General features: G+C 36.8%; 1 long non-coding RNA gene across 2 annotated transcripts in view; it reads left to right on the top strand.

Moving 5' to 3' along the window:
• Positions 1–17,228, top strand: part of LOC113600504 (uncharacterized) — an 88,652-nt gene extending 71,424 nt beyond the window's left edge. Inside the window, exons 6-10 of one of the 2 annotated variants that reach the window (XR_008296164.1) lie at positions 2,984–3,100; positions 3,869–3,969; positions 7,382–7,427; positions 12,352–12,454; positions 12,835–17,228. This is a non-coding gene — a long non-coding RNA (uncharacterized LOC113600504). The remainder of the gene's footprint in view (positions 1–2,983; positions 3,101–3,868; positions 3,970–7,381; positions 7,428–12,351; positions 12,455–12,834) is intronic. The other variant, XR_003421494.2, reaches the window with a different exon arrangement.
• Positions 17,229–19,146: the final 1,918 nt, after the last annotated feature.

Genomic DNA, 19,146 nt, shown 5'->3' with positions numbered 1-19,146 from the left:
AGTTTCATTTGGAGAAAGAATTTCTTATTTTTTATTTTTGTCTGACAGTCCTTTGGTCTTCCTGAAGGAAATTTTAGCAGAAAGTCTTACCTTATATATTTATACTCTAGTCAAGTTAGTGTATTGCAAAGCTCTAAAGAAGCAACGATAAAAAGAAAGACATGTTTTTGTACTACTGCTTTTACCCACTAATTCATATTTGAAAACATTTTGTGAGTGTGAATGCTAGGATAGCAGATGTCAGGCTGAGCAGGATTTCTTCTTTACAGTTTGACTTGTGATATATTTAACACACAACTACACTGTATTGTGTAGTCTAAAATATCCTTTTTTCAAACCCACACCACTTTAACTATGATGCATGTAGTTTTGCCCTGTGATTTTGTCATTAATTCGCTTTTTCCATGTAATATGGAATATTTTTCCTGGATATTCTTTTGTAGTTGTCTCAAGAATGATTTATACTTCATAAAATTGTCTTGAACATAGGTAGTGCTGTGTTACCAATATCTCAATTGCTTTGTCCAGAGCTCTGAACAATTTCCTGAGTCACCTCCCATTACCTATCTTACTACTTCTCAGCTTCAAAGGAAGAAAACCAAAAATCTATTTGATGAAAGAATTTTCACCTGCTACAACTATGTAGGTAACTCCAAAAATGATCATTTTGACCCAGATTTCTGTTTCCGTAGCTACACTGTCCGTTTGATATTTCCATTGGTTGTACATATCACAGACTTGGTAAGTTTAAAACTAAATGCTATGGATTGTTTTCCTGTGGTGTTTTTATCATCCTATGTCCAAAATCCTTTGACACTCTTCTCTTTAAAAGAGTGTGTTCTGAACTTAATAATTGCCTCTGATGAATAGAATGTGTCAGAAGTGCCATGTGTAACTTCTAAGGCTAGGTCATAAATGACTTGGCTGCTTCCACTTTGCTCCCTCTTAGGTCACTCATGCAGGGAAAAGCAAGCATATTTTAAGGACAGTCTCCACAGTCCATGTGGAGGGCAACTGAGGGCTTTTAGTCACAGCCAGCAACAATGTGCCGGCCGTGTGTGTGTGTGTGGATCTTGGAAGTGGATTGCTTGTGTGTAGCTTGGAAGGAGATCTTCCGGCTTTTAGATGGTAGTCAGCCTTTAGATGGTAGTCCTCACTGACATCTGTCTGACGCAAGCACATGAGAGACCCTGAGCCAGCACCACCAAGCTAAATTGTTCCAGAATTCCCAGCTTACAAAAATGATCTCAGATTGTAAATATTGTTATTGCATGTCAGAGTGTTGGGGTCATTGTTTGTAGAGCATTTGTTAGCTGTTCTGCCACTCTTCCGACATTCACTTCTTCTCCTATATCTGAAGAATGTTTAAGTCTCATGGTTTCTTACTTTGATGTGATTTTGGTGTCTGTCCCTTCTTTGAAATTTGATTGTCATGTTACCCCCATTTAGTTCAGACTATCACTTCCCAGATGGCTGCAGTGTTAACCTTTTAACCAGTCTCCCTGATTCCCTTTTTTCAGTCTCTGTAGTGGACCTATAAATTATTTTTCTCTGAAACACATGGATGCCATACATTTCTTCTGCTCAAAAAACCTAGAATTTTCCCATTTGCCTTACAGATAAAACCTTGTTTTTGTTACCGTGGTATATTAGATTCTTGTTCAGAAGTATTCACACCTCCTCCCTTGACTTTGCTCTGATCTCACCCTAGACTTGTTTTGACCTCATGCTGGGCAGAGAGTACTTGTGACCCTTGATGTTAGACTTGGACATGTGACTTACTTTGGCAATAGAATCATGGCAGACACAATGCAAATAGAAGCATGGAACGCATTTAGGTTACTGGGTTTGCCTAATTGTGTTTCTGCCACTCCCATGAGAGGCACATCGTCCACCTAGACTGCTGATCCAGGGAAGATGAGAAGTGTAGAGCATATGTGAGCCCAGCACAGAGCAGAGCCCCACCCTGCCAGATCTGCAGCTTGAAGCAGAGCTACCTACCTGTGCCCACTCCAGATCACCCAACACTCACCCAACCCAGTGAGAGTAAGTAATTGTTTCAAGCCACTGAGGTTTTGCAGTGGTTTATTATGCAAGAAGCTCTATTACCCTAACTCCATCTCATCTTTTCAAACGTATCATTTGTTTCTGTTAATACCCCCTGTCTGTTTCATTTCCTAAACATACTTGCCCATTCCTGTTGACACAGCTTTTCCATTTTTTTGCATATCCTTTAAGGTCTTTTAAATGATGATATTTGCTAATTTACTAATAACTTATTAAGCTGTAGTATTATCACTTTTATGACAGCCTGATAGAAGCAATATTTTTTCATTTTAAAGGTGAGAAAGCTGTGGCTTAAAAAGGTTTCAAAACTTGTCCAAATTCACATGGTAAATAAATCAAGAATGGGATTTAAATTCAGGCCTTTGTGATTCAAATATCAATACTCATCGCTAAGATTCTATTTCTTATTTTAGACACAATGCCTTTCTTTTGACAACTCTGGTCCATAAATTATGCTAACAGTTTTCAATTCCAAATGCACTTAATTTTTCCAGCACTAAGCATTTTATTTTTATAATCATTTTGAATGGTTTTTCCTTTAGCATTTTGTAGTTAACATCACACATTACGGTCTTTTACTCTATTCAATTCTCACAATGTCTTTTTGAGGAAAGAATGATTATTTTCTCCATGAGGAAAATGAGAATCAGAGGTTGAATAAGTTGTTCCTGGTCATTCAGCTATATATGGTAGAATTGAAAGAAAGCGATTATGGCTGAGTTAAGAGTCCCCCACCAAATTCAAATGTTGAAGCCCTAATCCTCAATGTGATGGTATTTGGAGATGGGGCTTTCCATGAGGTAATAGTTAAAGTTAAATGGGTTCATAAGGGGGGGGGCCCTAAACCCATAGGACTGGTGTCCTTATAAGAAGAGGAGGAGACACCTGAGCTCGCTCACTCTCTTTGTGCACACAGAAGAAAGGCCATATGAAAACACAACGGAAAGACAGCTGTCTACAAGCCAACAAGAGAGGTCTCATTAGAAACCAACCCTGATGTCACTCTGATCTTGCACTGCTGGCCTCGGGAACTGTAAGCAAATAAATTTCTGTTGTTCGAGCCATCCAGTCTGCGGTATTTTGTTTTGGCAGCCCTAACAGCTTAATACAAGGTCTAAAGTTTTCACTCCTAACGTCTCCATCCTTAGCTTCTTACATTTACTCTACATTATTTTAATCATTAGCTCTCTGAAAACAGTGAAATAGTTTTGTATTCTCTACCATTTTTATTTGTATAGTATATCCTTAAATATTTCCTAGGCTCAGAGCAGATTTAAAACTGGAAGGGGTCTAAGATGTCAACCTGTCCTCTCACGTAAAGCTGACCAGCTTAGATCCAATGAATTCTTAACACTTGGCCAGAATGGCCCTGCAATTAGTGAAGAGCAGAGAATGGAATCTAGGACCCACCTCCAGCCCCTGAGATGCAATGTTTTGATTACTTCACCAGTAGATAGGGAAATTGAATGTATTATCATCTCACTGCTATTATCATCTTTAATTTATATTAATATTGTATGATGGAACCCAAACTCTACAGAAACTGAGCAATTGAAATTAAATCCTAATTAGCGTAAGAAAAACTGATACCACATGATACACCAAAAAGGACATAGAAATCCAGGATTCTCAAGGAATGTGACAAAGCAAACATATTTAGCAAACATATTCTTTTGTTTCTTATTGATTTGTTAAGTGAAAAATTTTAAAGTGTTATATTTGCGTGTGTGAGAGTGAAAAACAAAAGCATGTTTATTTGGTTAATCTAATTGCACGTAATGTCCTTGTTTTTATTTTCCAGAAGAGAAACCCAAACACAGCAGCCCAAGGATATGTCAGAGGCATATACTTATGTTTTCCCATCTATCAAATCAGGCCGTCCAGGTGGTTTGCTGCTCTGTGGTAGGTACAAAATGTGTAAATGACTGGAGTTGGAACAGAAATCATCAAAACCCCTGTAAAAATGATGAGAGGATCTTTTGCTATTATCAAGAGCTATTTTAAATACTAAATCAAAAGGATGCCAACTAGTGGCCTTGTTGATAGTCTCAGTAGAGAAGGAAATGATTAAATTAACATGAAGCTTCAAATCCATTCCCACTTGGTAGAGAGGTCTGAAATTGATCATCACGGTGGCATGTGAAGACTTGCACAGGTGCAGTTGGGGTGCCTTTGTTTAATGGATAAACAACATTCACAAGTTGATAGTGCAGTCTCTTATTTTTACTCAGTTATGCATCCAAAATTTAGATCAATAAGTTAAATCACAACATTTCAGCCTTTCTTTCTAATTCAAAGATGAGGGTTGAATCACGTTCACATGCAAAACCACTAGAAAGGTGGCTTGGTGCAATAGAAGGGGCTGGAAGGAGACACAGGTCATTGGGATCCAACCTCTTGCATTCCCTTGATGCATTCTGTGTCCCTAAAGGGTTCCTTAGCCGTATGGAATCTATTTTCCTTGTCTGTACAATGTGCACAATGAAGCCCTTGCTTACTACAGAGCTGTGTGGTGAAAATCGGGTCTAAGAATACCATTTACATTTGTATGATCTTTTGTAGCTCATGAAATCCTTCCTGTCTGCTTTTTTTTTTCTCATAATTTATTTTTCCCATTTCAGTGATAGAGAGGCTCAGAGGTTTTATGTGCTTAAGGTAAGGAATTAAGAATAGAGACTCTTTGTCCTTGTCATTTAATAATGCTCTCTGGCTAAATGTCCAAATGAGCACTAGGTATGTAAAGAAGAAATATTAGGCCATGACAGCTCTAATTTTCATAAATTAAAAAAAATTTAATGTTTTATTTTATTTTTGAGAGAGACAGACACAGAGCATGAATGGGGGAGAGGCAGAGAGAGAGGGAGACACAGAATCTGAAGCAGGCTCCAGACTCCCAGCTGTCAGCACAGAGCCTGACGTGGGACTCCAGCTCACAGACCGCGAGATCATGACCTGAGCTGAAGTCGGACACCTTATCGACTGAGCCACCCAGGTGCCCTGACAGCTCTAATTTTTAAAATAGTCTGTTGACAATCTAAATAATAACATTAGGCTTAATTTTAAGAACATATAATATAACTTATTTTCTTTTTTTTACTTACCCCAGTTTTGATTGAGTAGGTTACTGAATTTACATGTTTCATTTTCCACATGCATAAGATGGGCATACAAATATGCAACAAATGAAATGTTGTGATAATTAAAGGAAAGGTATGAAATGATGTAAATGCTTAGAACTTAGCATATGTTAAGGATTCAATAAACACAATCATCTTTATTGTTGAAATTGGATAAAGAAAAATTACATGTGTATGGGATGGATTTTAATCCTGGGAAACCACTTGTTACTGAATAACTCCTTTCTGGTAGTTACATGAAATTGCCTTTACATTCCTGTGACTGCTTTGCTGTGAAGACAGCCCTCAGTAGGGGATGGTGGTAACTTGCTGGACTGTGTCCAGAGGTGAGGGTCCTGATTGCCATTTTGTCACTGATTTTTTTAACCTGCTCACTTTCTTATTATAGCCTTGATTTCTTTGTATAACAAATAAAAACACATAATTTTGTGCTTGCCTTACTTAAGATTTATGCACTGATTCATTCACTTGCAAAACAAAGGGGCAATGTGCTAGAAGTTAAAGAGACAAAGATTAAAAAGAGATAATCCTTGACATCACAGATTTTAAAATCTAGTAAAGGAAGTTAAATCTGTAAAGTGAAAATTATAGGAAAGTGTCCTATATATTCAAGAATTGAGATATGTGCAAACGTAGCAGTGAAATAGAAGTAGGAGTAGGGATGACTTTTTTTCAGTAAGATGGTATGGAGATATCTTTAGAGTTGGTTTCTGAGAAAGGAAACATTTTGAATTGAGTCTTAAAGGACAGGGATGGAAGGAAAGATTTATAGACAAAAGGGCCAGTATGCAAAACTTTACAGAAACTTATAACTCAAGATGTGTAATTTTAGGATTCTGCACAGATGTATTTATAATGATTTCCTAAAAATTCACCAAACCAAATTCAGAAATTAAAAATAAATTAGGGAGATCAGAATGAAGAAACAGGGGACTTGAGATAAAGTTCAGAGTGATTACTTAATTGTTTTTATTTTTTGTTTTTTGAATTCTCTATTGAAGAAAATATCCATTGGATTTCTGATATTTTTCCTAAGATACACTTAAAACTATGATCATAATAACCAATGGCTTAATAAAACAGACCTGTTGGGTGATGTGGATGTTTAAAAACTAGCAAAATACACTTTGTCATATAGCAATTTGCAGCCTGACTGGGGAGAGAAGATATTTGCATTTAAATACACAAACCACACATGCACACATGTACAAACACACATGAATTTACTGAACACCAAATAATCATTAATAAGAACAAGTGCTTTTTAGGGTTTGCAAGAGGCATAATCAGCAAAATCTTCCTGATGGAGATGGGCTGTATGCTGGGTATTTGAAGAATAGGGTTCATTTCAGTTTCAGTAAAAGGGAGGAGAGAACAGAGGAGAGCCCATTCCACAGGGATGGAAAGTGCAATGTATAAAGTATTTTGATTTGGTCAGAAAATATGTTTGTACAAGAGTAGTGAGAGAGTTGAGGTCATGTTATGTATCAGTGATCTATAAATGCTTCACTAGTAATTCAGACATTTTCTTGTAAATAGTGGGAAATCGTGATAGGTGAGTATATGAACTCATCAATGGTAGGTTCTTTTTAAAAATCAATTCTTGGGTGCTCCTATATGTGTATAAGGAACACTCTGTTATGGGGCACCTAGGTGGCTCAGTCGGTAAAGCGTCAGACTTTAGCTCAGGTCATGATCTTGATCTCATGGTTCATGAGTTCGAGCCCTGTATTGGGCTCTGTGCTGACAGCTCAGAGCCTGGAGCCTGCTTTGGATTCTGTGTGTCCCTTTCTCTCTGCATCTCCTCTGCCTGCGCTCTGTTTCTCTCTCTCTCAAAAATGAATAAACATTAAAAAAAATTTTTTAAAAAGAAACACTATATTATAATAAATCTTTCAAGAACCTATTCACTGTTAACTCTAGCAAAAGTGTTATATATTTAAATACTACTGGTGACTGATTCACAAAGATTTAATAGTATAATCAGGTTTTTATACTTTTTAAGGCACCAGATCAATGATGTCAGTGTTTATTACATGTTCTGCACTTAAATCATGGTGAAAACTTCCTGGCATAATTGGTTGATGAGGTGGACAAAATTAAATAGTATATAAGCAACATTATATATCCTCAATGTATATCATTAATTCATTGTATGTCCCCATCATTTCAACTAGGTGCTGAGGATTCAGAGATGAATCAGGCTTGACCTCAAAGACACAGGTATTTGGATATAAAATAAAAACAAGATACAAGATAGATATACTGGGTTCATGGATGAAGGAATGAGGGAATGGCTGTTCTACCATGTTGTGTCGTTCATGACTTCACTATGGTTGGGATAATGACTGAGTCATCTGCTGCTACTTGTCCTTATGCCCAGACACACTGGACAAAGTACACATCCCTCTACCCCCCACCCCTAGCCCATCATTTTGAGGTGGCTGTTGATACTGGCTGGCCTCCAAACTTATCTATTTGCAATAGGTAGGGAGTGCTTCATTCTGTCATCTCAGCATAGCAAAATCTTAACCATTTTTCAATATGCTATATATTTGTGCACACTACTCAGGATCTTTGCCATGAAATCTCTCCACCTCAAGGTAGTGTCCCCTAAAGGAAAGGGTGACAATAGCTGCAGAAAAATTTAGAGGACTCCAAAGAGTAGAGAGAGAAGTTGGAAAAGGACTTTCCCACTTCCTACTGGGAATCCTAGGAGGCAGCTCAGTGTGTCTAAGCAGAGAGGGCTGGGATGGCCCGAATGTACCATGCCATGGCAGGGGTATGAAAGAGGCCTAGGAATAGGAATGAGGATGATAATAAGTGCAGGACTGCTGAGGGAGAGCATGCGGGAATTTTTGATATCGCAGCAAATGCCAATGAGCTATGATGCCATTGACCAAAAACTACGAAACTAAGCTTGTAACAATTAAAAAATTTTTTTTTCACGTTTAATTTTTGAGAGGGAGAAAGAGGGAGAGGGACAGAGTATGAACAGGGGAGGGGAGAGAGAGAGGGAGACACAGAATCTGAATCAGGCTCCAGGTTCTGAGCTGTAAGCACAGAGCCCAACGTGGGGCTTGAACTCATGAACTCATGCGAGGTCATGACCTGAGCCAAAGTTGGACACCCAACCAACCTACTGAGCTACCCAGGCTCCTCAAGCTCCTAAAATTTTTTTAAATGTGTTCCTGAATACGTAGTTACAATGAAAACATTGTAACTGCTATAGAGATCATGGGATCAAATGTCTTTTCCCTCTGTCTCCTCTATTAAGAAATGATCTCTGTCCTCTGTGTGTCTACTTCTTGTTTAAATCATTCCCATGACACTTTTTAGGGGAGATTATGATTGAGTAACTAATGTACTTGTTCTGTTTTCTTTATGAGATTGAAATCTTGTTGATTCATGTCACATTTATCTTGTTATATTCCAATCCCTTGTAGGGGCTAACACAGGGTTTTGCGCTTCTCACATAGTAGGTACTTTGTATGTAATATGTTACAAAATTAACTGAATTGTGAAGAAAATACCATTTAATTTGTATTCCAAAAAAGGCCCTTTCATACACTGCATTGTAGGACAAAGTAGCATTGTATAGTTTTTTCTCACACATGTGGATGAGTTCTCACATAAACAAGACGTTTAACCAAAGGAACAGAAATACTAGCAAAATTCTGTCAGTTATATAATGATAGTTTTGCAGATAATTTATCCTGAGTTCTGTGAAGCAAATGATATAGTCTTGTGGCTCCAAATACTTATTCATTATGTCTTCAGAATGGAACTTTTAGGGCGCCTGGGTGATTCAGTCAGTTCAGCATCTGACTTGGGCTCAGGCCATGATCTCTGTTTTTTAGTTTGAGCCCCACATGGGGCTGTCTGCTGTGAGTGCAGAGCCTGCTTCGGATCCTCTGGTCCCCACCCTCTGTCTCTGCCTCTCCCATACTTGTGCTCTGTCTCTCTCAAAAGATAGAAAAAAATAAATTAACAACAACAACAAAAAAAACGTAAAAGAATGCCACTTTCTTTATCCGTCTTTATAGAAGTACTAATGGTGGGGCATCATTTTAGAGAATATGTAACTTTCCTGGAAGATTCAGATTTCCACTTACAAAAAGTTGTGTATGAAAAAACCCTGGCTGTGATTCCTAAATAAACATCAAGAAAATGAACAGAGAAACTTTAGTATGAAACCTGTAACTTGAAGAATATTCTTCTTATCCTGATCCTGGCTTCACTATGGGTTGTTGGACTAGTATTTGTCTTTCTTTTGTGATTTTTTATTTTATGCCATTCTCATAAAAATTGATATTGTCTGATTTATTAATTTCTGATGTGAGACTCAAAAAAACACCACTGAACTATATTTAAGTTCTATTTTTCTATTTTTTTTTTTTTTTTTTTTTAGAGAGAGAGAGGAGAGAGAGCATGAGTTGGGGAGAGGGGCAGAAGGAGAGGAAGAGAGAGAATCTTAAGCAGGCTCCACACCTCACGCAAAGCTCATGGGGCTCCATCCCATAACCGTAAGATCATGACCTGAGCCAAAATCAAGAGTCAGGCGCTTAAATGACTGAGCCCCCCAGGTGCCCCTATTTAAGCTTTCATTATATTGGTTACCAACATCTCCATGAATCTGTATGAGACTGTCCCACAAGTCAACTTACCTCATATGGAAAAGATGAGATGGTGATTTATGTGTATAGCAAAATATTAAAAGAGTGTCTTTTTTTGTAATTAAGGTAACTGTAACTATGAGGATATGATTATGAAATAAATACTGGGAGTCTACTTGAGAAAATAGAAAACACGCACTCTATTAAAAATAATTTTGGGGCGCCTGGGTGGCGCAGTCGGTTAAGCATCCGACTTCAGCCAGGTCACAATCTCGCGGTCCGTGAGTTCGAGCCCCGCGTCAGGCTCTGGGCTGAAGGCTCAGAGCCTGGAGCCTGTTTCCGATTCTGTGTCTTCCTCTCTCTCTGCCCCTCCCCCGTTCATGCTCTGTCTCTCTCTGTCCCCCCAAAAATAAATAAATGTTGAAAAAAAATTTTTAAAAATAATTTTTATATGTCTCAATTTGTGAAACATTCATGATAAACATGAAATCCAAATTGCATTTTTACAATAAATTTGTTACTTTGAGAAGAAGTATCTTTGTTTCTAACTAAGGTATATGACATACCTAAACTTTTATATTCTAGGACTGAAAGTATTACAGTTTGACATTTTAATATACATTTATACATTTTACATAAATATAGACATTTATAGAAATACAAATGTATCTCATATTTCTACCTATACATATGTCTATATATTTATATTTCTTCTCTAAAGTATTTGTATTTTCAACCCACCTCACACTTTAGAGGTAGTGATAGTTAACTCATTCAAAAACAAAAACAAGCAAATAGAACAGCACAACCCCCTCTAGTCTAAGAATGCGTGGGCCATTTATATACTTATCTTTGAAGGCTCTCTGAACATGAATTCCACAGCATTACGGTAAGCAAGACAAATACTTTGGATGCAAGCAAATGTCTTTGCAGTGGTCTTACAAATTTATATCCCCATTAATACAAATATACTGGGAGTAGAATATATTTTTAATTTCTTTTAGGATGATGGCTATATTTCTCATAGCTAATGGTAAGATATCATCACTATTAGGATTTGAAGTCCATAAAAGAGAATATATAGTTCTTCAGTGACCAAATGTGATTTTCATAAATCGAATTTAGTAGATGATATGATTAATCCTGCAAGTAAAAGGAACCAGAAAAGAAGAAAGCAAGAACACCTTACTTCTTTTGAACTACATTTCACTCCACAAATACTGATATCAAACAAAGAGTAGAGAGTCATGTGAAAAATTGTAAAGAGTAATTCAACACAGGAACTTGCATAGAATTATTTCCCATGAACTAATCACAGTCTTCATTAATGTAAATGAAATCTATTTTAGCTTCAAGGAATGTCATTGATTTTTTAAGGAATCTAAAAGAATAAAGAATGAATGTATAAGAATAGTAAAATGATGGTAATGTGTAATAATTATACACCTACCTAATTGCACAATATAGTACAAAGTGTAATCAGTACTGTGAAGAGCAGTCTAGTAATCATTAAAAATTCTTAGGTGTTCCCCTCCTAGTCCAGTGATACAAAGCAAGTGTTGTGCATTTTATACTCATATCAGTCATCACTTCAAAATTGATTCTGTCTTTAGTGAATACAAAAATTGGCTGTTTTTGATTTCAAATAATCTTTAAATATGAAAATGCTTTGGTATTATGTTACATATGATGTACTTAAATGACAAGCGTGATACTTTTTGTTTTCTTATGTACAAACTGTAACGTCCTGAGAGTAAAATCCTTCATTAGCTGATAGGTCTATTTTTGGTGATATATCCTAGAGATATGCTAATTCCAGAAAAAGGATAAGGAGACAAGAATCTTAATCACTAAATCACAAAATCTTTTCTAGAGTTGAATGACCTCCAGATGCTATCTTTAGCCTTGTAAACTAATGTAAACATGTTTCAGCAATAGGTTTTTCTTCCCTTTAATGAAGTCACTTTTACCTGTTAGTGGTCTACAAATAGCAAACTAAATAAAATAATGTCTTCTGTTTTGTACCCTGATAGCACTAAAAATGAACAGCAGCCTCTTTGCTAAGCTCGTCTAGTATATCTCCAACTTTGTAGGCATATTTCAATTAAATGATTCCTTGTCTTCCATGAACATGCACATCCAGTGTTGGGCTTTGTCACCACTTCTCACACTTTCACGTGCATATGAATCACTTGAGGATCTTAGTAAAACACAGTTTCTGACTCGGTAGTGCTGGGATAATGCCCGAGGGTCCATATTTCTGATGAACCTCAGGTGACCCAATGCTGCTGGCCCACTGAGCTGCACTGTGTTTGCCAGGCAGGTTCTGTGTGATGTATTGTCACTGTTTCTCTTGAATTAAATGAAAGTTTGAGGGAAGAAACCTAACCTATCTTTATCTTTCCCTACAAGGGCCAAGCACAGCACTAGGCATCTAGTGGGTTCTCAATAAATCTATGTTGCTTACCAGAAGATACATCGAGAGTAAAGACTCATTGTCCTCTGGTGACCTAAGTTTTGTTTTCTCTCAGAACGCGTAAACAAGGGACCCCCTTTTCAACTTATAATTTGATCTGGATTCAACTCCGAGTAGCAAATTGAAATTATAAGGCTGCATTAGAAGTCACAGAACTGGTATGACAACTTTACAATTGGTTCTTTTCACTTCTCCCCTGCTTTCCTTGTCTACCTAGAATATATTCTAGGACTGGTGCCCTCTTCAACTCATGGAAATAAAAGCACTGCATGGCTCCAAATACCAAAGTCATAAGCCTCTTTAAGGGAAAGTAAGGGGGAAACAGGAGGCTGAAGATAATGCCTTGAAAGTTTCTTTAATTTGAAAGCTTCAATATTCATCCACAGTTATACATGCATTGCTTTGACCTTCTTCTAAGATGCGAAATTGTTTGTTCTTGAGGCAATTTATCTATAGTACTTCTAAGTTGAAATTGCTCCCAAGCATTTTTGGGTACTGAAGAAGTCACAGGTGTGTGCCTATTTTGTTTTGCTCCTAGATCACTAGGCATCCATTTTCAAGACTGTATGATGAAGCCATCTTGTGGGACACCTGGGCAACTTGACTTCCTGTGTGATGGGTAGGTAACTCTGCTTAACATGTAAACAGTGTTTTACATACTCTGTGCTTAGGAATCAGTGTTGGTTTGATTTTTTTTTCCCTCTAGCATTCCATATAAGCAATGGTTTAGTTAAATGAGAGGAATCATTGAAAATATATTAGCATCAAGTCTAAATATAAAGAGATTAAATGACATTCCCAAGGTCAACACACTGTTCATTGACAAATATGCACCGGGTCTCTGCTCTAAAACCCCAAGTTACTCTACCAAGTTAGTTCATTCGTTCTTTCTACTCATCGTATTTTCCAGGAAGTAGTGAAGAGCAATAAAACTCTTGAAAATGACAAATGTATTTTACTGTCAGACCTAGAAAAACAAGGGCTATACTGTTAAAAACATTACAACTTATAGCAGACTTTAAAATTGACTTCTAGCTATGTTTAGAACCCTAAGGAGATAATGGCAAGTCATTCTTCTTTGGAAATATGTCATCATTAAGGGATAGAAAACAGTTCTCCATTCTAAAGAATAGCTCTCTGTAGGATTTGTTGAGCTTTCTATAGCTAAAGTTACTAAACAAAATAAATGACATCTCAGAACATTCTGTTGTCTTTGGTTTCAAATAACATATTTTGTTATGTTTGTTTTTCTTCCACTCTTGGCTACCATAAATGGCAGGACGAAAACCTTTCTTTAAAAAAAATAGTGCTTGTAAAACAAATGCTTGTGGATGTTGGGGTATGTGTAAATTCAGTATACAAGATATCCTTCTTGGCTTTAGGTACTTTCCCAATGCTTGTCTTTATAAAACATGAATGATTTTAAAATTTGAAGTTTCTGAGAGGGTTAATGTCATGAACCAGAAAGAATGAAATCACAAAGGCTGAAACACATTCCTGTTAATGGGGCTCTTTCTGAGAAACTTGCTTGCCATATCAGCTTTCTTTTTTCAACCTTTCTATCCTGGCAATACTAATACTAAGTGTTCTTTTCTTGATTGCTTTAAATGGAGAAAACAAAACAAAGAAAGCTTGATGAACTTGTTCTTTAAGAAAGCTTTTTACAGAAGTCAAAGTTTGAAAAACAGTATGAACTAGAGAGAAGACAAAGTTGACTTTAATGTGTTATGTATTAATTTGTAAAAATATAGTAGTGTATTTAGTGGCATAATGTTAGAAGAGTACATCTGTGGATGGTGGATTATTGATGTATTTATTTTATATTCCTTTTATCCATTTTCTTCAACCAGCATTCATTACCTTTGTTATACAAAACAAAGTTTGTAAAAGATTAAACGTATAAATATTTAAAAAGTATCCATAATTATATTAGCAAACAGTGGATGTAAGTCTTGAGAGATACAAAGGGAGGTCCTGAGAGGTAGCTGGAGTAGAAAATTGCCACCAAACCGACTTTGGCACAATCCCAGCAGTTTGCAGGGTAGCTGTCTCCCCTTCGGTTCACTTCCCTGCCCCAGCTCCTCACTAAATCTATCAGGGCAGTGATGCTGGTCAGCAGCCTTGAGCTTTAGCAGGGTGGATCCTTCCCATTATTTCTCAGTTCTCACCACCCTTCTCCCTTCCAGTTTGGCCAGGCTCGCTCATTTCCTCAACCTCACCTCACAGTTACTGCCGAATCGTACAAACTGACTTCTCTGCTGCCAGGCTCTTATTCCATCAACTAGATTGTTTCTAGTTGCTTCATCAACTAGATTAATGTTTTCCAGATATTTCATTCCCGTGCCACATGTCTGTTAAAGAAACCCACAAAGGCTCTATTGCTTGTTTTCTCTTGTTTTCATGCTGTGTAGTTGTGCTATAATTGGCTATCAAACTATTTCTCTGAGCCCACATTCTACTGTTCACTGCGTCTCAATTCTAGTCAAGCAATTCTCCTCTCTCTCCCTCCCACATAAATCGGCACAATTCCATATTTCAGCCCTTATTTGTTTGTTTGGCTGTGTAGGAGTAACTTCTTCTTTTCAATCTACTCAAGTACTAATGACCCTTTGATCTGGCCCAATTCCTATTTTCTCCACAAAGCCTGATGGACAAGTCAAACCCAGAGAGTTCTTGCTTACTGATTCTCACCTGTTCATGTAATATGAAGATTAAAAAAAAAAATTCTATTCAAAGCAAGAATTGCCTACAAACACTTTCATATACGAGACAAGTTATCATATTTATATAAAGGGAGATAATTCTTTTTAAAGAGAGATTTCTTGACAGGCTCTTTGTTAACAGACTTCTCTACAGCATGAGTTTTAAAAGGGGTGCCAAATTGTTCTTCAGAATTAAAAGGTAGAAATGTGGATTATCTGAGATTGTGGGTAAGGGAGAGCAGAAAGTTTGGAAATGCTGGAGAAGAAGAGATGACAGAGGAGTTTGAGAAAATGTAGCTAAGTCTATAGCTCCAGGGAAGCATGGACAGTAAGAAGTCACCCATGCCTGGGACTGGCTATAAATATAAACATTTAATTTTAATGTCTGTCCTGTGCTGTAAACCCCACCTTCCATTCTCTCAAATATTGGGTAAAATTCTGTCTTTGGCATTCTGTCAATGACATTCTGGAAGAGTGAAAGAATCAGAGCTGTGGCTGGTGGTAGGCAAAGTTGTGCAGTCCAAGGGCAGCAGCTACAGGGGTGAGATGCCACGTATAAATCATTAAAGACTAGAATCTGAAAACTGAAGCAAGAGGAAACTAGGAGAAATACCTCACCAAGAATTCTCAGCTATTAGAGTGGTCACTGGGTTTTCATAATGTATGAGAAAAAGCCAAGTTATTGTATTTAAATATTAAGGGAAGGGATGCCACAGGGTTGGGGATACCCAGATATGACTATCTGTGGGGTCACATAATTTTAAGCCAACTTTAATTCATCTCTTAAGTCTGTGAGAGTTTCATATCTGTAAGCATTAACTCCTCCATCAGATTATAAGCTAATTGAGGGAGCAAATTAATTTCATATTTTAAATCTCTACAATTGCTGCCTTAAGGCAGGTGCTCAGTAAATACTTGTTGGGTGGCAGTAAATTAAGTTGAATAAAGAGAATTGTCTTTCATAATTACAAGAAAGCTTATCAGATATTATTGCTGGTGTAAGAACACATGTAGAGTCAACCATTTGTAAAGCATATATATTATTTTTTAAAGACTTTCAGAAATTTATGTTGACATTTATATGGAAAGACATAGGAAACTGTTATCAGAATTCATATAAAATACACTCATCAGAAAATGTTTCTCCCCTGTAATGAACAGAGAATAATCATAAGAATTTGCATTTCTAGCTGTTAGCATTGTGGTTCAGAGTTTGAATAAATCATGAACTAAGGCTCTTCTAATGTTGTCTTTCTCTGAATGTTATACAACCAGTTAAGTTATGTAAGGAAGGGGGAAAGGCTGTTTTATTTAACTTATAGTCTATCTTTGCTTTGAACATAATAAGTTAAGTCATTCTATATGTAAATAACAGATGGTCATTTAAGATATTTGAAGGCTTATAATTCTTACCATTAAGAAGTTAGCCTGTCATTTTAAAACTATGGTTTAAGGTAGTAATATAATATGTATGATTTTATTTAGTTATTGAAACTTATACAGTATAACTTCTATCTAGCCAAAAGACAGTCTCAATGCATATCTATCTGCTGGTGAGATCACTTTCAAACTTTGAGAAAGGGAAATCAGAACTGAATGGTCAGAAAGACTTTGTTCTTGGAGTATGATGGGAGAAATGTCCTGTATTTTAGTTTACTTCCTGTTTTCTGCCATGGCCTCTAAACATGGTTTAATTGGAAAAATGGGGACTTTTTGTAAAAAACTAATTTGGCGAATGAACCAGAAGTCAGGTGTGGTGGAGGTAATGGACCTTAGAGAGTTGTGCCTATGGATGTTGAAGGGAGGAGAGGAGGAGCGGGTAGGCAGAAGGTAGGAGCTTGAGTCAAAAAGTGGTATTTCTCAGGAATTCCATTTGAATGTGATGTCCATGATATTTTGGGCACATTTCCTGGAACCACTAAGCTATATAAAATGCTAAAAAAATCATCCATTGATATATTTGTTATCTGAAAATAATCATGCGGTGTTAAGAAGCACAAATTGTCAAAATACGAAAATGTTACTTAGTAACTAACCACCGATAAATTAATGCCCAATCAAATAACCCTCCTTTCGTAACACCTGTATTGGTGTTAACCCACATCTTTGTCAATCAGTGCCTTGAAGATTATCAGACATTTATGTAATTCAACAATACAGTTCAGTTTGATTGAAAAGTGAAAGCACAAAAGAGCCAAACTTTCCAAAGTGATGCGGGAGAGCTGCTTGACCGTCACACAACCAGTGAACATGAGGCTTAGATCGGAGGAGGGGAGCAACGTGGCTTGTACGTGATGGGCTTCCAACAGAAAATGATTTGAGAACCATAAGATTAAGAGGTGAACCTGGAAAACAAAAATGAGTGTCTTTTCATCTGTGATACGAAATTTAAATTTGGAGGGTAGAATGTATTATAATACAATTTTCACAGCAAAGATGTATTTCTCATACAAATCAATGAACTTGATTTATTGCTTATTTGTTCTAAAAATCAGTGCAAAATTGTAATTATAACATGAATTTTAAAGATACACATTAAACAAACTTATTTGCATTGCTCATAATTTCAATTTTCAAGACTGAAGTCTAATTCACCTCGTCATGATGTAATATAAAATTCTTTAAGTGGACTTACTTAAAATGATATTTTTTTGCATAACCAAATATCCTTGAATTCACCTGTGAACTTCTCCGTTTTAGTTTTTTTCCTAGAGCATTATTAAGATAAAAATTGAATAAGGGATAAAAACAATTTATTTTTGATTACAGAGATGTCCTGCTACATATTCTTTATAAATCCTCTATCAAAATAGAAGGGAATGTATTATGCTTAATGTCTGAGCTGTGAGTCAAAATACATGAGTTTCAAGCAATCATTTATGTATTTAGTTGTTGTCTGAGTGAGTACTTACTGAGGCTGTTCTTGGTTGCTGGCCTTACAACAGTGAACCAACACAATCCTACTCTTCTTTACGCTCTTGGGCAAACACACTGGCCTCTCTAACATAGTTCATCAGAGAAGGTGAGAGGTCTCTAAGTTCCTATTCAACTCTAACTTTCTATTATTCCCTTTAACTCTGACAAAAACTCTATTCTAAAATATGAAGATAATGAAAATATAGTATGGTTTCCCATACTCCCCACTGCTTTCCTTCTGCGTATTGGTAACTAGATTTTTTTTTCCTCTTAGATACTGCTTTTTATTTAAAACCATTTTTTTAACGTTTATTCATTTTTTGAGAGACAGAGAGAGAGACAGAACGTGAGTGGGGGAGGAGCAGAGACAGAGAGAGAGAGAGAGAGAGAGAGAGATACAGAATCTGAAGCAGGCTACAGGCTCTGAGCTGTCAGAGCCCGACACGGGGTTCGAACTCAAGAACTGTGAGATCATGACCTGAGCTGAAGTCGGATGCTCAACCGACTGAGCCACCCAGGAGCCCCAAGATCCTGCTTTTTAATACATGCTTCTGACATCTGGACAGTACATATATTATAAAAAATTTTATTGTTCCTGGAATATCATTATTTGGTATATTGCTCTTAATTAAACTTTTCATATAGTTAGAAGCAATGTGGGCCAATTACATGGGGACATAACAATACTTATGCCCCAACCGTCATATCAAGAAAGCGGCTATTTGAACAAGTCAAGCAAAGCAATTATCACGTTGTGTTTTGTGAAACCTGGTGCAGAGCCTTAAAGGGTAAAATGTTTTAATATCTCTAAAGATGTAAGTCATCTCTTCACATTTTATGTATGTGTATTAAGAAATAGCCCATGACTTTTAGAAATGTCTTCTACATCCCATTATATTGAGAAGGTAAAACATGCTACCAGGGTGTGATAGGTAGGTTTTTCTTGATCCTCTCTGATCTAGAGAAAGTCATCTGATGTGCCCTGGGTGCCATTCAACACATTAAAACAGCAAAAAACAAGATCAAGAACCAAAACTATAATTGTGACTAATTAAAAGCCTTGTTTTTCTTTTTTTTTTTTTTAAGTTTATTTATTTTTGAGACAGAGGGAGACAGAGCATGAACGGGGGAGGGGCAGAGAGAGAGGGAGACACAGAATCGGAAACAGGCTCCAGGCTCTGAGCCATCAGCCCAGAGCCCGACGCAGGGCTCGAATTCACGGAGTGTGAGAT

The sequence above is a fragment of the Acinonyx jubatus genome, chromosome B1, assembly GCF_027475565.1.
Source record: "Acinonyx jubatus isolate Ajub_Pintada_27869175 chromosome B1, VMU_Ajub_asm_v1.0, whole genome shotgun sequence".
Lineage (NCBI taxonomy): Eukaryota > Metazoa > Chordata > Mammalia > Carnivora > Felidae > Acinonyx > Acinonyx jubatus.
The sequence above is the reverse complement of the archived record's forward strand: the minus strand, read 5'-3'. Positions and strand labels throughout refer to the sequence as shown.